Source organism: Mustela erminea, chromosome 11 (genome assembly GCF_009829155.1).
Source record: "Mustela erminea isolate mMusErm1 chromosome 11, mMusErm1.Pri, whole genome shotgun sequence".
In the NCBI taxonomy this organism is placed as follows: Eukaryota; Metazoa; Chordata; class Mammalia; order Carnivora; family Mustelidae; genus Mustela; species Mustela erminea.
Window position 1 is genome coordinate 70,602,168 of NC_045624.1, and position 23,619 is coordinate 70,625,786.

General features: G+C 39.7%; 1 long non-coding RNA gene across 1 annotated transcript; it reads left to right on the forward strand.

The window, feature by feature from the left end:
* Positions 1–1,899: 1,899 nt before the first annotated feature.
* LOC116569589 lies at positions 1,900–20,026 on the forward strand. Its single transcript, XR_004277091.1, has 3 exons — positions 1,900–1,964; positions 19,893–19,897; positions 20,011–20,026. It is a non-coding gene; the product is annotated as an uncharacterized LOC116569589 (long non-coding RNA).
* The last annotated feature ends 3,593 nt before the right edge of the window (positions 20,027–23,619 follow it).

The following is a 23,619-nucleotide window of genomic DNA, read 5'->3' on the forward strand; positions in this document are numbered from 1 at the left end:
TAAAATTGTCCAATTTGAGTCATCTGTAATACATTTAAATTGTCCAATGAATGACAGAATCTCCTAATTTGAAATACTAAGACGTCAGGAAAATTTTTCAATGTAGCTTGGAGTGGTTTGTTTCTCAGGTTGCTTAGAGGGATGGCATTCCAAGAACATGGGCTTGTCCCTGGTTGTGAAAGGGTGTTTTTGTTTTGTCGTTGGTGAGAGTTAAAAAAACGAAAACCATCTATATGTGTATTTTATGTGTGTGCCCACAAAAAGACAAATAAACAAAAAATCTCAGACTGGTCCTTAGGCATATCTGAGTTGAACACAAATCTTGATTGAGAAAGGACTATGGAGATCTTCTCAAACATTTAGAAAAAGCTGTTTTCTGATGCAGAGGAAATAGTATACCATGGTATCAAATGTTCTTTCCTGATAAAGAAAGCAAGTAAGAAAGCTTTATTTATTTATTCAAAGCAACCAGTGCAACAGATAAAACTCCAGTTCCCACAACACTACTTCACAACAAAAATATCAAATTTGGTTTTCATTAGAATGTAGTTATTTCCTCACACTAATAAAATCAAGACCCAGATTTTATGTATAAACAAATAAATAATTATATAATATAATTACATATATAGTTGTGAACAATTATTGAGCTTCATTTTCTGGACAAGAATGCCAAGTTAATTTTTTCATGAAAAAGGATTGCAGTTTTTTTTGTTTTTTACAATAATGTTACCTTTTTTTTTTTTAAAGATTTTATTTATTTGAGAGAGAGCGAGAGCATGAGAGGGAGTGAGAGAGATAGAGAGAAAAAGCATGAGCAGGGGAGGCAGAGGGAGAAGCAGGCTCCCCACTGAGCAGGGAGCCCTAATGCGAGACTCTATCCCAGGACCCTGGGATCATGACCTGAGCCAAAGGCAGATGATTAACTGACTGAGCCACCCAGGCGCCCTAAAAAGGAATTGTACTTTGACAACACTTCATATTTGCCTCTTTTACTGATACTAAGTCGGCCCATCTGAATATTCCCATTTCATAGGAAACATTAAGTCTCCACTGCAGTCCATGGCCCCCGTTATTCATCTGTGATCCTGAGCTCTGGCAAAGCCTCTTGTTTGGTCAGCAATAGCTCTTTCTCTGATTTGCTATCATCAGATTCACTGACAGATAAAGATGTTCTTTTTGCACCTCTTTTTCTTTACCCAGTTCTTTGAGAACTGAGAAGTATTTTGACGAACCCTGGACAATCTGTTTCTTCAGGTTGCCCATATTGTCAGCATGTGTATCACCTTCCACATCAGGAAATTCGCCTCTCCCTTTCCAGCCACTACCCACCGGTCCTGTGCTTTTTCCACCACAAGTACTTCAGGACTTTTTACTGTTTCCATTCTGGTTCTTTCCCATTTTTGGCAGCGTGGTTTTGTTTTGTCTTGTTTTGTTACAAACCTGAAAAGCTATTATTTGCCTTCTCCAAGATGCCCTGAGGTGTAACACTTCTCCAGCCCATTTGGAACTCAAGCTCCATTTTATTTTTAATTTTCATGCTACTGAACATCTTTTTTTTTTTTAATCTTAAAAATCTTAAAATTATTTAAATCTTTAAAAACTTATTTAATGACTCAGTCGTTAAGCATCTGCCTTTGGCTCAGGTCATGATACCAGGGTCGTGGGATCAAGACCCGCATCAGGCTCTCTGCTCTGCAGGAAGCCTGCTTCTCCCTCTCCCGCTCCCCCGCTTGTGTTCCCTCTCTCACTGTGCCTCTCTCTGCGTCAAATAAATAATAAAATCTTAAAAAAAAAAAAAGAGAGAAAGAGAGAGATTTATTTATTTACTTGAGAGAGAGAGGGTGGGGAAGGGCAGAGGGAGAGTCTCAAGTCTCCACTCAGGGCAAAACTTGATGCAGGGCTCAATGTCACGACTCTAAGATTACAACCTGATCCAAAACCAGGAGTCAATGCTCAACCAAGTGTGCCATCCAGGTGCCTCTGGGCATCTTTTTTTTAAGATGTGTGGCTTGGCTTTTTCAAGGTTGCTTTGGCTACTCAGAGTCTTTTGTGGTTCCATACAAGTTTTAGGATTGTTTGTTCCAGCTCAGTGAAAAATGCTCTTGATATTTTGATCGGGATTACATTAAATATGTAGATTGCTTTGGGTAGTATGGACGTTTTAACGATATTGTTTCTTCCGGTCCATGAGCATGGAACGTCTTTGTGCCCTCTTCAGCTTCTTTCATTGGTGTGTTATAGTTTTCAGAGTACAGGGCTTGCATGTCCTCGTTTGGGTGTATTCCTAGGTTTCATATGGCTGTTGGTGCAATTGTAAATAGGGCGTTCTTTAATTTCCCTTTCTGCTGCTTCATTATAAGGAAGCATTTCTAGTCCATGTATAATAGGCTGGCTTCAGGCTGGAGCTGCTCTAACTTGAGAGCCTTTCTTTCCAGCATATCCAGCATCCCAGCTAAAACCCCTCAGCGTCAGGTACATGTTAGTGTGCAAGAAGGGCAAGAAAAGGGTTCCTGGGTGGCTCAGTGGGTTAAGCCACTGCCTTCAGCTCAGGTCATGATCTCGGGGTCCTGGGATCAAGTCCCCCATTGGGCTCTCTGCTCAGCAGGGGGCCTGCTTCTCTCTCTCTCTGCCTGCCTCTCTGTCTACTTGTGATCTCTCTCTGTAAAATAAATACATAAAATCTTTAAAAAAAAAAAAAAGGGCAAGAAAAGATGCAATGTGGTTCAGTTAGATGATATATTTTCTAAATATGTTTTTACCAATGAGTTCCGTGTGTGGGAAAGAGTATTTATTAGGTTTTTGTCTGTTCGCAAAAGCAATGGAAGCTCAACTTTAGAAAATCCCCAAAAGCATAAGAAGGAAAATAAAAATCATATGTTATTTCACCTCACAGAGACAACTAATGTTAACATTTTGAAGTATTTCCGTTCAGCTCTGAGAGACAAGAAAGAGAGTTACCACAATTGGGATCATGTTAAATTATAAATGCATTTTTCATAGCTTGTTTTTTAAAATTTAACACTGCAGCACTCATTTAACATTCAACAAACATGAATGGTCCATTATAAATCAGAAATGTACTTGCATCTAAAAATTATGACCATTTTCTGATGATATTAACTACTCTTCAAAAGCATGATTTTTAAAAGCTAGTGTTCAAAAATTTTCTTTTATATAACATAATTATATTTTTCTCTGACTTTTGAACATACATGTTCTTTTTTTTTGCTGTAGAAGCTTTATTAAAGTATAACAAACTGCACATATTTAAGGTATACAGTTTGTAAGTTATAACCTACGAATGTACCTGAGAAACTATCATCACACTCAAGACAATGAACATGTGCCTCACCCAGAAAATAAGAGTTTTCTTATGCTCTTTTGTAATCCCTCCCTCCTGCATGTTCCCACCCCATCACTGTCTCCAGGCAACTTCATATCTGCTTTCTGTTGTGCTAAATAGGTTTGAATTTTCTAGACTATTTTATGAATGAATCGATACACTGTGTGCCCTCTTTTGTCTGACTTCTTTCACTCATTATAAGTATTTTGAGATTCATCTATGCAGCTGTGCAATGAGTAGTTTATTCCCTTTTCTTGCTGAGCAGTATTCTATTGTATGGATGTACCATGTTGTATTTCTCTGTTCACCTGTTGATAAGCTTTGTTGTTTCCAGTTGTTGATTATTACAAATAAAACTGCTATGAACGTTGTGTGTGTCTTTGTGTAGCCATATATATGTTTTTCTTTTAGATAGTCTACACAAAGACTTATGAACAAATGTTTAGCATCCAAGGATGAAATGTCTTGGTCATATGATGTGCATATGTGTGTATGTGTTTTTAAGATTTGTTTATTTATTTGAGAGAGAGAGCAAGAGGAGAGGCAGAGGGAGAGCGAGAAAGAGAATCTCAAGTAGACTCCCCGCTGAGCACAGAGCCGCACGCAGGACTCAATCCCATGACCCTGGGATCACAACCCAAGTAGAAATCAAGAGTAGACATCCAACCAACTGAGCTACCCAGGTGCTCTGGGTGTGTGTGTCTAAGAAACTACCAAACTGTTTTCCAAAGTATTTGAATCATTTCCATCCCCACCAGCAGTTCAAGAGACTTCCAGTTGCTCCACATCCTTGCCAGCACCTGGTATGTTCGGTCTTTTAAATTTTAGATATTCTAATTGGTATATGGTGGTATCTCATTGTGGTTTCTTTTTTTATATCCCTGATGACTAATAATGTTCAGTATCCTTTCATGTCCTTAACTCAATCTGTTGGACAGATTTCTCAAATCTTAAATCATGTTTAACCTAAAGCAATGACTTTCAGTTCCAGAAGAATACTTCAAAATGTAAGTTGTCAGAAAATTCTTTCTTTAGTGATACACTTCTGCCATTTTGTCTCATTCCTATTCAAAGCATTTAAGGATGCAGTAGAAATAAAAGATCAATTTTATTAATAGGTGATTATCGGGTGATCATGGTGATGATTTAAAAGTCTTACCTAGTCATCAAGTGGACAGCTCCAAAACAAATATATTTTAAGGAAGAACATCTCCATTTTGAGAACTGACTACCACTTTCTAAAAGACCAAAGATCCCTTGGGGCACCTGGGTGGCTCAGTGGTTAAGCCTCTGCCTTTGGCTTGGGTCATGATCTCAGGGTCCTGGGATTGAGCCCCACATCGGGCTCTCTGCTCAGCAGGGAGCCTGCTTCCCCCTCTCTCTGCCTGCCTCTCTGACTGCCTGTGATCTCTGTAAAATAAATAAATAAAATCTTAAAAAAAAAAAAAAAGACCAAAGATCCCAAGGTCATGGCAGTTATGATATTATTTTATATCTTTCCTCAGAAAGCTTCGCATTTCTTGAAGGTGAATTTTACTTAGCAATTCTGACATGGGTCTCTGATCACTTCTGGCTCATTTTCCTAAATGTATTTCTTTTTTTTTTTTTTTTTTTAATTTACTTGACAGACAGAGATCACAAGTAGGCGGACAGGCAGACAGAGAGAGGAGGAAGCGGGCTCCCTGCTGAGCAGAAAGCCTGATGCGGGGCTGGATCCCAGGACCCTGGGACCATCACCTGAGCTGAACCACTGAGCCACCCAGGCGCCCCTCCCTCAATGTATTTCTTCCTCAAACTTCTTAACCCCACCCTATTTTACCCCCAACCCAATCTCCCTTCTCTGAATAGATGATCCGCTTCTTCTATCATCAAGAAAATCATCCGACTATGATTTCTACTTCCTTCTTTTCCTCAATTTACAAACACATCTACTTCTTCACTCATGCTTTCCTCCTTTGCCTTTTGTAAGAAACACGTACTTCTCTTATCTAAGGCCAGCACTGCCTCTAAGACTCTGGATCTTTCGCCTCCAAATCTGTAGGCATCAGTATTGAGTATCTGTCTCTTTCTTGTATTTTTAAGTCTTGCCTAACGATTGACTCCTTTCCTTTTGCATCCAAACCTCCTTAAGAGTCTTGCAGCTTAAGCGCCTATTTGGAGGGATCATGAGTTAATCAAGATATTAACTTATCTCATAAGATGTAATAAAGCACTGTGCAAATGCAGGAAATTAAAAAAAAAAAAAAAGAAAAAAAGAACCTTGCAGCTTAAGATCCAAATCTCCCTCTGTTTTGTGTTCTTTAGATAAAAACTTCCTTCTCTTCAGAGCCAGACTCCCCGAAAACACAAATTACCTCCACTGCAGTATGGCCCCAGTTCACCCCTGGGCCCATTTTTGCTAAGGACCTCAAAGGTCTCCTAGTAGTCAGAACCACTGGACATGCCTCAGCACTGATATTACTTGACATTATAGCTGCTTTTGATCCTGTTGAGTAACTCCCTTCATTTAGTTTCTCTTCCACATTTCTCCACAATTCTGTGCCACAATTCTCTTAAAATTGCTGAAGTGATTTCTGTTACATGCATCTGAATTCTAAATGATCCCATCTCCTTCTACACTTTATACTGCGGGAGGACTAAACAAACTCTACTGCCTCCACACATCACACTCATACTCCACAAGCTCTGTTTATGGTGGTCCTTCCACCTGGGAGGCCTTTCCCTCCTGATTTGCCAAAGTTACTTAAGTGAAATGGGAAACTTTACACACAATTAAGGAGCTGTCAAAGAACTATGGTAGGGGGCACCTGGGTGGATAAGCCATTAAGCGGCTGCCTTCGGCTGAAGTCATTTTCCAGGGTCCTGGGATCAAGCCCATATCAGGCTCCCTGCTCAGCCGGAAGCCTCCTTCTCCCCCTCCCACTCCCCCAGGAGTTCCTTCTCTTGCTGTCTCTCTCTGTCAAATAAATAAATAAAATCTTTAAAAAAAAAAAAAAAGGAACTATGGTAGGTAAATCTGTCCTTGGGTTTGAAAAGCTTAAAGTTTCCCTGTACGTTTCTCCTAAATCTTTCTCCTGTTCCTGATTTACTAATGACAATATGTCATGTCAGTTTCACATACATCCATAACATTCTGGCTGATTTCCCGTAGCTAGCTACCATCTAATTACTATCTCTTAAAAAAAAATTGTGATTTTAATTCCATTTCTGTTTGTCTACCTCAAATTCCTAGGAGCAAACCAAAAATAAAAATCTCTGAAAAATACCTATTTTGCTCCCAGGAATCCATTTTCTATGGTATTCATGGAAACCTTCCATAGCACAAAGAGAAATAGAAGTATTTACAGGCTTATTGGAAAATTCAGAATAAATTATTTCCTTTGATTCCCTATGACATCAACCTTGAGAGCTAGAGCTCTCAAGATCATGACATGACCTTTTTTGTATGCAGAATTAAAATTGATTTTTCACTGAGTAGTAGAACATTAATGCTAGAAGAAATTTTAGCAACCCTCCCTCTCCCTCTATGAATGAGAAGACAGAGACCGAGAAGAGAGAAATACCATACCTGTAAAGGTATAGCACACTTATGGTAGAGTTGTGTCCTGTAATGCCAATTAAAGTATCATTTTCACTATTTTTCAATGTCTTTCTTCTTCAACATTTGCAATACTGATTAATGGTCTGTAAGATTCAGTTGATAAATTTCATTTTGGAGCAACTGAGAAATGGAGAATTTTACACAATGCAAGCAAAAGCAAAGAACAACATATTCAAAACCAGGAAACCAGATGAATCTTTTCAGGTAATCACTTATTCTATCCTAGGCTGTGAGGGAGCAGGCCTTGGAGAATTTGTACATGATATAGGACAGTTTAATTCAATCTCGTGTTCTGTTTCTGCTGAGCTGGAAAAGGCAGACTTTCCGGTGACTGCTTAGATTCAAAGCTATCCTTTGTATGTACTAAAACACGAGTCTCTGATTTCTCTCATTTCAAGTGTATTTTGGGCTTCCACAAGGATTTCCAAATCTGTATTATTCTCAACTGAATTAACATAGCCATCAGTTTGTGAGGACTCTTGCTTAACTAAGTAAAAAGTAAATCTCTTTCAGCCAGACCTGTTCTATGACCATTCCCATTGCCTGATTTTGGAGCTTCCTAACTACCTAGGTATAGAGACAAGATCGATAATAATTCGTGAACCTCCTCAAGTTAAGAAACTGGAAAAGAGCCGGGGAAGTAACTTGGCACTGTCCCAGATGCTCACGTGCAATCTCATACGTCTTTATCCCTTAGAGGATCAAGCCTGAATTGCCACCCCAATGCTGATGGGTAGGTCACCATCAGACTCCAACTCAGATAGCAGTTTTTACAGATCTAACGACTGTTGCTCAACTGGGTGTCCATGGAAACTAAAAAAATTGGTTTGTTGCCTAGAGAAGTGGAAAGAAAACCAAGTCATTTGGTTTCTATGTGGTTTCTATGAAGCTAAGGAAATTTTTTGGCAGATGATAAAAACAAGGATAGCTAAAGCTACATGATTCCCTTGGTCAATTCTTGATCTTATCAGGAAATATTCCATATGCTTATTATTCAAAAATATGAAAATATTCTAAATGAAGGAGTACCAGATTTTCAGAATATTGGATTTTTCATTGAATTTGAAACAATTCCTTAAAAGCTTGACCAATACATTCAACAAAATCTAATAGGTTAAAAAGTCCTTGGATTCACTACATATGGAAAATGTTTCTCATCCACAAATTCAACAGAGTTCCAAGAATGAAAGAAAAAGCTAGTATTTAATAAGGGTGGAGGAGACTGAAACACCTATTCATTAATCCTATGGAAATATTTGTCACTCATGTGTGGTTTAGGGAATTGGGTAAAAATAGCACCTTCCTAAGAATTTGTTCATCTGGTCATAGACCTGTATTATCTGAGCAAGTAAATATGACATAACAGTAGATGGGACTTGTGCGATGAAGTCCCAGATAAAACAGGGATGCAGAGATGACAACTTAGCATATGTGGGCATGATTTGACAGCATCTGTTGGCTTCTCATCAGATCAGAAAGAACCCCTGCAATCTCCTTTCTCAATGAATGCACAAAACTAGCCAGGCCGAGAAAGGTGGTATACATGAGTTACAACCGAGAGTTGGCCTGACCTTAGCTGTTCAGAATTTAGGATAATCAATGCTGTTTTTTAACTTGTCTAGAATACTTAGAATACCTATAAAAATTCAACTTCAGACAAGAAAAATAGAAATTGGTTTTATCCATGAGTCATGAGCTAAAAGGCCCACAGGGCCAAGTTAGGAATGGAAATCAATATATGGAACTGAGTAGGAACAAAACAATAGCACGAGTGTGATGATAAACATTGACACAGAGGCTCAGGGTTGGAGAATAACAGGAAGTCATGATGACAACTATAGCCGAGTATGGAACACATTTCTTCTCGGAAGGGAACAGTCACTGTTCCAGTCTAGGTATTTGATGCCATGTCTTCACATGGAGGCTAGGTGTCTCTTGCCCACATCTTGCTGGAGTCCCCACAATGATCTATTTATTTAAGGAAAGAATAGTAAAAGGGATGTGAACCCCACCAACTATTACAAATTCAAAAATCATTAAAATTTCTGTATAATTTTGTACAAAGAGCAAATTTATGTGAAACAATATAATTTTGCATAAACTTATATACTGCTAAAAATATATGCATATGTATGTATGTATACAAACACAGAAAAAGCATACACACTGGTTCATGGCCTAGAGATAAAGGAAAGCTGACTTGGTTAAAACACCAAAAACTGAAACATGGGCTCTCCATCCAGTGGGGAGGAAGATGTTCTCTGGCTTCACTTTCCTCCTTCATGCTCCTGGGCCTTCTCCTGTGTGTGTTTTGGCTTTGTGTCATCAAGAGGCTATAGTAAAGGATCATCTGGGATGATGGCTTATTCTCCTCTGCCTATAGAAGAGTTATTCATTATAAGCCATCCCACCTCATTCACATTATTTCCCAATCCAAGATCTTCCCTGATTTCTCAGTTCCTTTGAGACAAAGGCCCAGCTCATTGGTTCAGGTCTCAGTGAGATTTCCATACGGGCTCCACTACCGCATACCCCCCCACCTTTTGCCTGACCCTCCTCTTCACAATCCCTGGTAGTCTGTAGCCACGGTGCTCTCTTCTACCTCAGTGTCATGCTTTTACTCTTTCCTCTGACTCAAACAACTTGTCCTTTAAGATCTACTTAAAATCTTATGTAGGAATCCCTCCTAGACCAGACCAATCCAAGATGATATCTCTCTCCTCTAAATTTCACATGGAATTATAGTAACAGTGATGGTGGTCCCAACTGGAATGTGTGTTAAAAGCTCTAGTTGCTTTACCTTGTGCTCTCCTAGCCCCTGCTTCTCTATGAAACGGATACTATTATTTATCCCTATTTTGTAGGTGAATAATAGGTGAGGATTCTGGGAACCAGGGATATGTAAGCCAGTGATATCTTTACTGATAGAAAAATAGGGGCACCTGGATGGTTTAGTCAGTTAAGTGTCTGCCTTGAACTCAGGTCATGGTCCCGGGGTCCTGGGATGAAGCTCTGTGTCTAATTCCCTGCTCAGCAGAGAGTCTGCTTCTCCCTCTTTCTCTCCCTTTGCCCTTCCCCTTGCCCATGCTCTCTCTCTTACTATATCCTGATAAAGCTGTATTAAAAAATGTTTCTAAAACCCAGAAAGTTGGCTTAGAAATTTTTAATTTGAAATCTTCATTTAAATGAAAAAATTTTAAGTGTAATAAGAACATTTATTGAGATGATTTCAATGACCAGCCTATAATAACCACCAGGAAGTGTTAGGTCCCATGCTCCATTCTTGTTTACAGCCTCATTCTCACCACGTGAAAAGCCAAAAGGCTCAAAGTAAATAGCATAAATTAAAGGTTCAGAGTCATTTCAGTAGCAAAACATGGTGTGAAAACCCAGCCATCAGTATTGGTAATACCATACCACAGTGTATGGTAATAAAGGGAGACCAGACTCACAGAACCCACCCACAGGAGCCAGGATCAAGCTTTCCCTGGTGTAGATCTATTGTGGGGTCCTGGTCTGTCCTTATCCTCTCATTAGGTATTAACAGTGAGAGTAATAATAAACCTACTGTGAAGGATTTGTCATAAAGCAACTGTTCACTGTTGTTTTGGGGGTATATTCAAATGATTGGGATTCACATGATCTTGTGAAAAACAAGATCATTAAGGGAAAACTAATAACATTGATAATGATAATAATAATGATTCAGACCATGGTTTTTAGTGCTCAAAATGAAAAGAATCAAGTTAACATAAATATTTCTTTCCCATACTGAACCCAAAGTTCAAACAGACCATCCATCACATCACTGTTATGTGAATTTATTTGTAGTAGATTCTTAAATTTGTCTTTGTTGTGTTATTTGAATAAGAGCTCTAAGTATTATGAGTTTAAATCTAGCTTGATCGTTGTACCTGTTATGAAAGTATGATATTAAAAATAATTGACCTCGACATTAGAAGTCCATGTAAATTATTTTCCCCTACAAAGGTTCTATGCATTTCTTTGTTGTGGGTATTCAGTGAGGCAGTTTGTAAAGTGCTAAGGCAAGAAATGCAGATTTTAGGGGCACGTGTGTGGCTCAGTTAGTTGGATGTCAGACTCTTGATTTTCAGTTCAGCTTGTGACCTCAGGGTCATAGGATCAAGCCCTGCATGGGGCTCTGTGCTAAGTGGGGAGTCAACCTCCATTAACTAGAATGATGGAGACTGATGTGTTTTGAATAACCAGAAATTCAGTTTTCATTTTCAAGTCCCCTTGGAAACATCTGTTAAGGTATTTGGGATGCTTTTCCCATTGTAGAAGATAATTTTACCTTTATTTTATGACCTAGAAAGAGTGCCTCAGTATTATCTTCCAATAATAAATTTCTACAGATCCTTAATTACAGGAAACAAAAAAAATTACTCTTTAAAAAATATAGGCTATAAGGATTTTTTATGCAATTCCCCTCCCCCCACTTTTTTTTTCAAGCAGTAGAGTGTATAACATGAGATTTCTTAAGTTCTAGTCCAGTTAACTGAAGTTTTATTGTGCATGTATGGCTACTTTGATGTAGGATAGATAGGCCTAACTGTGGGGGGAAGGAAAGGAGGTGAGTCATTTGTCCCTATGAGCAAAGCAGCCAGGAAAGTTTATATTCCATTTTATGCACTTAAATTGAATGCCTTCTATGGAAGAAACTGGGGGAGGGATGAAGAGAGACATAAAGAGATGAGTGAGATACTATCACCAATTTCTTAGAAATTTATAGCCAGAGGAGAAATCGAAACTTTGTAATCCTGTTGCTTCAGTGGACCTGAACACAGAGTTGCGGTGATTAATCCTAAAGCCAAGAGAACTCTGGATTCCGACATTACCCACAGTGGTGGTGACAGCTCTCTCTACTAGAAAGTAATACTGTAAACCCATCTAATTAATGGACTGATGTCAAGATAGGGCCAGTTCCTGAGGGGCTGCTGTGGGCTCTGCACAGAGCCCTGTCCTGCTCACACTTTTTGCAAACATGAGAATAAAAAGCTATTTTGTGAAGTTATCAGATTTGCAGTTAAAAACAAACCAGGACAGCAAACACAGGATGAGACTCAGGATCCAAAAAGCTGAAACATTTGGCTGAATTTAACAAGATGATTACAAAGGGGAAAATGTAAGTTCCTGCACTCTGGCCCATAAAAAAAAAAAAAACACTGCACAAATGCAGGATGGGAGAGGCATGGAACAGTGTGTGTGTGAGTGCATGCGTGTGTGTGTGTGTGTGTGTGTGTGTGTGTTTTAGAGTCAGACTTGAACTAGCTTGAACTGACAACCATACAAAAAAGATATATGTGATTAATAAATAAAGATAACTGTTTATCTCCATTATTAATCAAAGAAATTAAAATCAAAACAGGAACCCTCAATCTACCAAATGGATAAAGATGATAAAGAAAGAATAGTAGTCTTCATAAGTCCTTCTGCAACAGTTTGGCAGCATGTATTAAAAATCATAATACAACCACCTGGGTGGCTCAGTCTATAAGGCACCCAGGTCCTGATTTTGTCTCAGTCATGATCGCAGGCTCGTGGGATCATGAACAGATGCTCAGCGGGGAGTCTGCTCCAGATTCTCTCCTTCTCTCTCTATGCCTCCCCTGCTTGTGCTCTCTCTCTCTCAAATAAGTAAATAAATCTTAAAAAAAAAAAAAAAAAAAAAGAAAGAAAATCACAATACTGTGCAAGCCTTTGATCCTAATAGTTACACTTCCAGGAATTTTCTTTTTTCTTTTTTTTTTTTTTTTAAGATTTTATTTATTTATTTGACAGAGAGAGATCACAGGTAGGCAGAGAGACTGGCAGAGAGAGAGAGAGAGCGGGAAGCAGGCTCCCCGCCGAGCAGAGAGCCCGACGCGGGACTCGATCCCAGGACCCCGAGATCACGACCCGAGCCGAAGGCAGCGGCTTAACCCACTGAGCCACCCAGGCGCCCCCAGGAATTTTCTTAAATAATTCAGAATGCATATAGTATTTAGCTACTAGAATATTAATCACAGCATTTATTTTTTCCAGCTTCATTGAGATATTATTAATACATACCATGTGAGTTTAAGGTATGCAACACACACACACACACATATATATATAATTACACATATATATGTTGTGAAATGATTACCTCAATAAGGTTAATTAACACATCCATCCCCTCATATAATTGCCTTTTTTTGTGGTGGTAACATTTAAGATTTACTCCCTTAACCACTTAAACTTACAAGTATATAATACAGTGTTGGTAACTATAGTCACCATGAAGTATATTAGGTCCCCAGAATTTATTCATCTACAAACTGGAAGTTTGTATCCTTTGACAACATCTCCCCATTTCTCCCAACCCCTAGCCTTTTGCATCCACCATTCTACTCTGTATTTCTATAAGCTTGGCTTTTTAGATTCCACATATAAGTGAAAACATACATTATTTGTCTTTCTCTGACTGACTTATTACATTTAGCATACTCTCCTCAAGGCCCATTCCTTTTGTCACAAAGAGCAGGATTTCCTTCTTTTTTAGGACTGAATAATATACCAGTGTGTGTGAGAGTGTGTGTGTGTGTGTGTGTGTGTGTACACCACGTTTACCTCATCCATCTGTTGATGGACACTTAGGTTGTTTCTATATCTTTGCTATTATGCATAATGCTGCAATGAACATGGGCATACACATTTCTCTTTGAGATCCTGTTTTCATGTCCTTTGCATATAAACCCAGAAATGAGGTTGTGTATATACTGGATCATGTGGTAGTTGTATTTTTAATTTTTGAGGAACCTTCATAGTGTTTTCCATTGTAGCTGTACAATTTATATTCCCAACAGTGCATAAAGTTTCCCTTTTCTCCACATCCTCACCAACACTTATCTATTTATTGTCTTTTTTAAAAATACCTACCCTAACGGGTATGATAAGATATTTCACTGTGATTTTGATTTGCATATCTTTGATGATTGGTGATGTTGAGTGTGTACCTGTTGGCCATTTGGATATCTTCTTTGGAAATTGTGTATTCAGATCTTCTGCCCATTTTTAAGTGGATTATTTGGGTTCTTCTGTTACTGAGTTGCATGAGTTCCTTGTATATTTTGGATATTAATTCTTTATCAGCATATAGTTTAAAAATATTTTCATAGGTTGCCTCTTCATTTTGTTGATTGTTGCATTTTAGCTTGATATAGTACCACTTTTTTATTTTTGCTTGTGTTGCTTGAAATTTTGGTGTCATATTCAAAATTCCTAGCTAAGACCAGAAGCTTTTCCCCCATGTTTTCCTCTAGGAGTTTTACAGTTTCAGGTCTTATATATAAGTCTTTAATCCATTTCAGGTTAATTTTTGTAAGTGTGTAAGATAAAGGTCCATTTTCATTCTTTTTCTTGGGAATATACAGTTTCCTAGCACATAAAGAGACTATCACAGCATTGTTAGGAATGGCAGCACATACAGACACATAGACAGTTGTATGCAAACAAATGTCCCAAGGTGGGAATGGGTACATATATGGTGTTTTTTTAATATATGCAATAATTTCAAATGAATTTGTAGAAATAAATGCATTGAAACTGGTGAAATGCAAATAAGATCTACAGTCTAGTTAATGGTATTCTAATATAAATTTTCTAACTTGGATAGTGTAGAATCCTAGGTAAGATGTTACTGTTGGGGGGAGCTAACTGAAGGATACTCAGGACCTCTCTGCAATATTTTTGCAACTTCTTGTGAGTTGTTAATAATTTCCAAATCAAAAATAGAAAAGATAAACTTATCAAAACAGAAAGCTGTTCACAATATACCTTTGAAGAAAAGCAATAAATCAGAAATAATAATTCTTTTTATAAAATATACATACAATTCATGTAATTATGACAATGACAATAGAGTGCCATTTTCTGAAGTCATGTTTTGTACTTTACAGACTATCTCATTTAAATCTCCCAACAATAAGGTAAATGTTATTATTTTTACTTTCCCAGTGAGGAATGGGATTAGGAGATATTATACAACTTTTTGAATGTTAAACAGATAGCCAGTATTTCAGAATGTATGCTCCTACATGATTTTCTTTTTGCAGTCTAGGAAGGTACATACTAAAATTTTTATCATAATTCTCTCTATAATGAATATCAGTAGCATTATTTTTCTTTTTTCTTATCAGATATGTGCCGTTTGTGTAATTAAAAATAATAGGTATTTTGAGAGACAGTATTTTAGTTGAAAGCAAGGTCAGCATTAGTTCATAGACTGAAACAAGTGTCAAAATTCCTAAGTTTGGCTCTGTTGACAGAAAACTAGCATCTAAAATAGAGAGGCCATTGTAGTGTTCTACAATGCAGAGATAAGATGTGATCTGGCTTGTAGAGCCCCTCTCTGATAAGGATTTTGATGTAGAGACTGAAGTTTATTTATAGAAAAGCAGTCAGAATGGTGAGAGCATCCCGAATCATATCATAATACAGATGGTGGAGAGAGCGGGGACCTCTGGTTTAGAAAGAGACAGACTCAGCGATACCATGATAGCTGTATGAAGGAGCTGAAGCTCTCAGAGGTCAGATGAGCTGTCCAAAGTCACACATACAATAATGATAAAGTCTCCATTCAAGCCCAGAACCTGTCTGCGCTGTTGACCATCACTGAGGGCTATCTCCTCCCAAAACCAAAAAGGGCCTGGGCTTGTTTGCGTGACTCCTCATGGGACCACAAGAGAGGACCACAGAAGAGAGATTCAGAGATGCAGATATCAGCTTAATACTTGAAAGATTTATCTCAGAAAAATCAAAGCTATCCAACTATGGGTTGGGTTGCCTTGAAAGATGATGAATGCCTCTGTGCACATTTCATGTAGGTTCAGTGACTCAGCAGTGATGTCAGAGAGATCTCAAACTTCACTATGTATCAGAATATCCAGGGAGAACTTTCTGAAACACAGATTGCCAGGCTCTATCTCTGGAAATGCTGATGTAAATCTCCTGAGGTGGTGATATTTGTCAATTTACAGTTCCCTCAAGCTCCCAGGCAATGCCAGTGCTGCCGGTCCAGGTCACCCACTGAGATCCCTTCAAACCCACAATGTCTATGACTTTTTAAAAAGCATACTGTAGGGACACCTGGGTGGCTCAGTCAGTTAAGCATCTGCCTTCAGCTCAGGTCATGATCCCGGGGTCTCCACGTCAGGCTTCTTGCTTAGCAGGTAGCTGGTCTCTCCCTCCTCCTGCCACTCCCCCTGCTTGTGTGTGCCCTCGCACTCACTCTCTCGCTCTCTCGCTCTCTGGAAAATAAATAAAATCTTTAAAAAATAAAAATAAATAAAAAGCATACTCTATAGCTGGGATACATTTTGTGTCCTTCACAACCTCTCTCATACAATGGCAGCCATAATGTCCCTAAGCCAGACAACAAGGTCTGTTTTTTTGCTTTTTTCTATTCAAGTTCCCAGTCAATAGAGTGTCCTGCATATTTTTTTTAATATTTTATTTATTTATTTCAGAGAGAGAGAGAGCATGAGAGGGGGAAGGTCAGAGGGGAAAGCAGACCCCACACTGAGCAGGAAGCCCGATGTAGGACTTGATCCTGGGACTCCAGGATCATGACCTGAGCTGAAGACAGTCACTCAACCAATTGAGCAAATAAACATTATAGCTGTTGGTTTTTTAAAAAATATTTTATTTATTTATTTGACAGAGAGAGATACAGTGGGAGAGGGAATACAAGCACGGGGAGTGGGAGAGGGAGAAGCAGAGTTCCTGCTGAGCAGAGAGCCTGATATGGGACTCGGTCCCAGGACCGCAGGATCATGACCTGAGAGGAAGGCAGATGCCCAACTACTGGGCCACCCAGGTGCCCCTATTTTTTTTTTTAAGATTTTATTTATTTATTTGACAGACAGAGACCACAAGTAGGCAGAGAGGCAGGCAGAGAGAGAGGAGGAAGCAGCCTCCCTGGTGAGCAGGGAGCCCCATGCAGGGCTTGATCCCAGGACCCTGAGATCATGACCTGAGCCGAAGGCAGAGGCTTTAACCCACTGAGCCACCCAGGCTTTCCCCCTATTTTTTTTTTTTTTAAGGCCCAAAGTTTGCTAATATATCAGAGACCAGGACTTTTGGGGTTTTGTTGTCATTGTTTTAGAAATCCATCTAGATTTCTGATAAAGAATGAATAAAACCAAGCCTCATTAAATTATTAGACAGGACTCTGATAAATTTGAGCATGTTCAGATAGTCCAAGAGGAAATGTACTTTTCTAATATGATTCACTCTTCAGCTGTCTAGTTCAATTTGGAATGGGAAGTAGAAATGCTATTGTTTGCCAAGAAATAAGGAGGATGGCCATATGTTATAAACTGTGTTTTATTATTTTCAACATTGGCAAACTGAGCATTAAATAGCATTAATTTTTCAGAACTTCTGGACTCTATTTCTGTCTACCTTAAGGGCAACTTCCCCCCACCTCCCTACTTTCCAATGAAGTTAAAATTTGCCAAGTGTTTTTAGGGTAGGCCAAAACACTCCAAAATCAAATATTCTGAAGAAAGATTAGCTGCCTGTGGACCACACCACTGGCCCTCTGCTTTCTAGAAGGCAGCTGATATAGGGCCCACAGCTGCTCCTTGACACAGGGACTTGCCCCCGCCAACCCAAACAGCCAGCGTCATATAAGAACCACAAGTGGCTTTTAAGGCGATAAGAGAGTTTAGCTGCTGTATTTTATGACAGAATTCAGTCGGTGTTCCTTTATAGAGTGCCACTGGCTGCCTGACTTTAAACAGTCATAAACCTTTGATTGTAGAGTAATTTAATTTAATGATTTATTTGATCTTCAAATCACAAGAGACTGTTTTCAAAACACTTTGTTGCCACGTTGATCCTCGTTTAACCTACGGGATTAATAATTTATGTTGAAATACGGTTGGGGAAAAAATTGACAATGGACTTCTTTCTGAAGGAAATGACACCTGCATGAAATAGCAGATTTATACAATGACTCCCCAAGATAAGGGACACCTTAAAATGAACACACTTTCAAAATCACAGGCATTTTGGATTGAAACCTTTCTAAAATATCTTATTGCTTTCTTACCATCTTAAACAGAATAATGGAACATGCTTCTACATCCTCTGATGGACCAACATAGTCCTTATGAATAAGTATAATTCTATGGTATGACTGAATAGTATTATCAGAGAGCATAGTCAAGATCTGATGAACTCTTTGCCTCTAAAATGCCTTTAGAACCTGACACAATCTGAGTCCTGTCTCAAATTTTTATAATATTACACTCCGCATTTCACTTAAATGTATGGACCACTGTTAATTTTTCCTTCCATTTGATTTGCTATTAAATTTATTATTCGTTAGAAATCGAGCTTACTAAATTTACCAGAAGTGTGGATGAAGGAGTAGGGGAGTATTTCTGAGAATTGTTGGTGGCACCAAGTGCGTAGGGAACTTAGCTTCTCAAGGAGTTTAATTATTCCTCCTTCTTATCTATTGGCCTATAAATCAGGTTGTGTGATATGTGACTCCCTACTTAAGGAAAGTCTAGGGGCATGTGGGTGGCCCAGTGGGTTAAGCATCTGACTCTTGATTTCAGCTAGGGTCATGACCGCGGGGTCCTAAGATCGAGCCCTGCGTCCTTGGGCTCTGTGCTCAGCTTGGAGTCTGCTTTCGATTCTTTCCCCCTTCCTCCCCCCCTTCTCTGCTCCTCCTCCCACTCACTCTCTCCCTAAAATACATACATACATACATATATACATACATAATTTTTTTTAAGTCTGTCATCAAGCAATGATAATAACATACTTGTTTCATCACCATGCTTCTCTAGCCAGGCCAACTCTTTCTATCCAAATCTACATCTTAGAATGTAGCACCCACAATAGCAAGTAGAATCAAAAGGACTTTTCTTTTAAAAACCTGTCATTCCTCCATCCCTTTATCCTTTAGAACTCAGAAATGAAACCAGAGTAAGAGAAGAAGACATGACTTCAGATAGGGGTTTTACCACTCAGCCCTTAATACCTCATGAACTGAAGAAAGTCCCTAAATTGTAGTTTTTCATCCCTCCTAATTTCAGAGATTAAAAAAGGAACAGGAATAGGAAAACAAGGAAAAATATACCATTTTAGCTTCCTGAAAGGTTTTCAAAATTCTTTTCAAGATATAGGCACTTATTCTGGTGCCACTGTGAGACATGGCTTTCATCAAGTTAAAAAAAGAAAAAAAGGTCTCAGTCGGGCCCTCAAAGGCCATATGATATGGCTCAATCCACCTTTCTAATAAGTCTGTCTTCCACTGTTGTCTTTATGCCAGAACAAACCCTCCTTGGATTCCCACCGCTCTCACTTCTCTGCTTTTGTAGCACTTATTAGGGGCTCCTCGAAGGGGGGAAAGAGGGAGGGTGTTCCATGGTCACATGAATTTGGGAAATGCAGGATTTACCAGTATAAAACAGGTTTCTTTCACTAGAGTACTTCTCAGAACCTTTTAAAATCCTGATGTTCATTTAAATCTCCAAAAGGAGATTACGGTATAAAATAAGAGGAACCACTTACCGCACTTTGCTTGGGACACTCCCAATGTAGACCTGTTGTCCAGTGTCATGAATAGTGTCTCTTCAACTTTGAAAGTGCTTTCGTGCTGTACAATATGGCTTTCCTACTTACAGCACTTTCTCTTTAAGATTTTATTTATTTATTATTTGAGAGAGAGTGCGTAAGAAGGGGTAGAGGCAGAGGGAGAAGCAGACTCCCTCATGAGCAGGGAGGCCCATGCGGGACTCAAGCCTGGGACTCCAGGATCATGACCTGAGCCAAAGACAGTCAGTTAACCAACTGAGCCACCTAGGCGCCCTTCATGGCACTTTTTTTTTTTTTAAGATTTTATTTATTTATTTGACAGACAGAGATTACAAGTAGGCAGAGAGGCAGTCAGAGAGAGGAGGAAGCAGGCTCCCTGCTGAGCAGAGAGCCCGATGTGGGGCTCGGTCCCAGGACACGGGGATCATGAACCGAGCCGAAGCAGAGGCTTTAACCCACTGAGCCACCCAGGCGCCCCCATGGCACTTTCTAAATTAGTTTGATTACCATACCTGTTTGTCATAGAATATCTAAGTATCCTGTAAAACGGTTTGGAAAACACGAACTTTGCCTCATTTTGCTAGTTGTCCATGCCAATCTAGATCTCAAATCCTATCCCAGATCATTGACCGTCTGGTGAAGGTTTCCCCTATTACGGGTCCTCCACATCTGGAATGACTCTCTCCCTCTGCTAAAGATCACGGTACCTTCTCTGTATGTTTCCCTTGTGGCATTTAACATTTTTCCACCCAAGCTTTAGTGTGGGGGTTCAAGCCTCCCTTCCTCCACTGTACCAGTCATAGTAAACTCCAGGCAGTGCTTCACTTGCATTCCCCTACAATGCCAGACTCAACAGATATCTTTGAATGATTAATCTGAGCTGCATCTGAGGCTGTCCTGCCCCCTTTCCCTCATTCCGCTGAAGCAGACCCTCAATGCAAGTCCAAGGCAACCCCACCACGGCCCTCTCCTGCTTTCTTGGAGACTTCTGCGGATTACCACCACACCTATTTCTGTCTCCCACAAGCACTTACACATATCCGAGATTCTCCCATCTTAAAAAAGCCTGTTCTCAATTATGTCCCTCCAGCTACTACCTTACCTTTCTCTCACCTTTCAATCTTTCACAGACCACATTCTCACAAGACTTAAATGGCAATCTCTTTTTAAAAAAATTAAAATTAAATAAAAATAGTTATCTCTACCTATTCACTTCCCTTTTACTTGCCAACCCACTGTCATTTGGCTTCTGGCTCCACCCCTTCACCCAAACTGCTCACATCAGGGTCACCAATCACTTCTTTCTTTTTTTCTTAAATCCAGTTGGCCCTTCTCATTTAGGTTTGAAAAGCTCAGATTCTGAAATGTGTTTGCCTCTGTGACTGATAGTCTTGAAAAATTTTCCAAAGTTTCTCAAAAAGTTAAATAAGAATTACCACATGATCCAGCAATTCCACTTCTAAGTATACACCCAAAGGAATTGAAAGCAAGGACAAACACATACTGGTACACTGATGTTTGTGGTAGCAGTCACAAGAGCCAAAAGGTAGACATGATACAAATAGACTTCAACGATCGTCAAAATGCAGTATGTACATACAACGGAATATTTATTCAGCCTAAAAAGGAATGGAAGTCTAATACATGCTATAATGTGGGGTGAACCTTGAAGACCTTATATTTAATGTCTTATTTTGCTCACAAAGAAGGACAAATAGTGTATGATTCCACTTATATGACGTACCTTAAAAAGGCAAATCATTGAGACAGAAAATAGAGGTTACCAGGGGCCAGGGGGAGGAGCTCTTGTTAAATGGATGTAGAGTTTCTCTTTGAGTTGACGAAAAAGTTCTGGAAATGAATAGTGGTAATGGTTGCACAACATCGTGAAGTATTTAATGCCAGGTAATTGGACACTTTAAAAATGGCTAGAATGATAAATTTTATGTCATGTATATTGCATCAAAGTGGGGAAAAGGAAGAAAGAAAGAGAGGGAGGGAGAGAGAGGGAAAGAAAAGGAAAAGGGGAAGGGAAGGGAAGGGAAAGGGGAAGGGAACAGAACGGAGAAGGGTAGGGAGGGGAAGGGAATGCTTAAAGTATTGAAGTCCCTGAAATTAAAACGTTTGCAGTAAATAGAGAAAAATCAGTTTCATAACTCCCTTCTGTTCACCTAGAATCTCATTCTGGGGGAAAACCTACAATGGGGAAATCCCAACGCAGGTAGGCGTCCTGAGTAGGCATCTTGGAAAGAGCTTTCCACTTAACCTTATCTCTAGCCTTTCCGGTTGCACGGCCACACCTCATTCCACCAGCTAAAGCCTATTTTCCCAATAACTTAACGTTATATAGTCAAAGAGGTTTTATGTCATTTATAATTGCTCTTTGGGTGGCATTGCTTGAATAGTTTTCCCTTAGGGTTTCTTGAGTACTCTCTTACCTTTCCCCAAGGTCTCCCTCTCCAGGAGGCAGTGATTTGTAAAGGAATAGATAGGCAGGGGGAGAATCAGCCCCTTGCAAAGTGAAGTAAAGAGGTACGGGTGATGTGAACGGTCATGGGTGGTTGGGAAAAGGCGTGTAAGGGTCCACTCCTGCATGCAATGCACAGATGAACTCTCACTGAGCATTAAGTTATCAAGACTCAAGTTGTCTGCTCCTGGGCCACCTGCGTGGCTCAGTCATTAAAAGTCTGCCTTCGGCTCAAGTCATGATCTGAGGGTCCTGGGATTGAGTCCCGCATGGGGCTCCCTGCTCCACGGGGAGCCCGCTTCTCCCTCTCCCCCTCCCCCTGTTTGTGTTCCCTCTCACATAAATAAATAAACAAAATCTTTTTTAAAAACTGTCTGCTCCTGAGATATTCTCTATTTGTATAATATTCTTTGGGGGCAATGAATGGCCTTTTTCCTATGTCTAGATTTTCTGAAACACCAGGGAGCCAAATCCATAAAGATGATTTCTCTGGCTTTGCAGAGGTAACCCCTTACTTGTTAGTATTTGTTAATGACATACCCATTGCCTGATAAGAAAGTCCTTATTCCCAAATCCCGAGTAAAGCACCTTACCCTCTCACAGAGTTTGCTCTAAGTCTGTCACAGGAGAAAGCCCCTAGTGTTTCAAAGTGTGAGCTTCTATTTGGTTTGGTAGCACTTGGGAGCTCCTTGTAAAATTTTCACTGAAGGGTAAGTGAGACGTCCGAAGTCCTGCCCGAGGTGGTTTTTACTGTTGAGAATTCGGTAGATTTGAGGGAGGAGGGATAAAGGCTCTGAGGCTTTTCAGTACTCCAGCTTCCTAGGGCCTGAACGTGGGCTGTGGTAGTGGAAGAGGAATGATTCCAAAAATATTAAAGACGTGAGAAAGGAGGGTACTCAGGATCTCAAACATTCGTTTCTCTGAGCATCTTACCCTTAGCTTTTCCGATCTACCTGATTCCACAGGAGAGAGCTCCCTGTTAGAATAAAGTTACAGGAAGCCTTCTCTCCCTTTTTTGATCCTTTAAAAAAAAAAAATGCCACAAGAGTTCTTTACTCCCAGGGAATTTTGAGGTGATCCCATGAAACTGTGCGTGAATTGTGCCTCCTCCAAGGACACTCCCTCCTGCGCACGATGCTGGCCGGATTTTGTAACTGCATTTATGACTGATTTACGGAACTTTTACTTGGCAGGCCCTGCTGTTACTGTTAGCTGGTTACTATGGATCTTTCAACATGCCACTCTGGCATGTTGCATTAAAAATAACCTCCCAAGACTGTACAGAATACATAGAACAAGGGGAGTACAGTCAGAGCCGTGGACTCCAGGCTCTGCTTTGGTGCCTATGTATTCACACGTGCTCCCATGCGAAGCAACTGCAGGGAAAAGAAAAAAAAAAAAACCTCACACACCTTCTAAAATGTCTGGTTGCACTGTAATTTTTCTAAGCTTCCCCAGAGCAGAGGTTCTCCAGGATCAGCAACATCCCAAAAAGCTGCCGGCCAAAAGAATATAAAACACCAATTAGGAGTATCTATTAAGGGCGCAGATCCAAAGGCAGACTGTCTGGGTCTGAATCCTGACTGCAGTACTAACTAGCTCTGG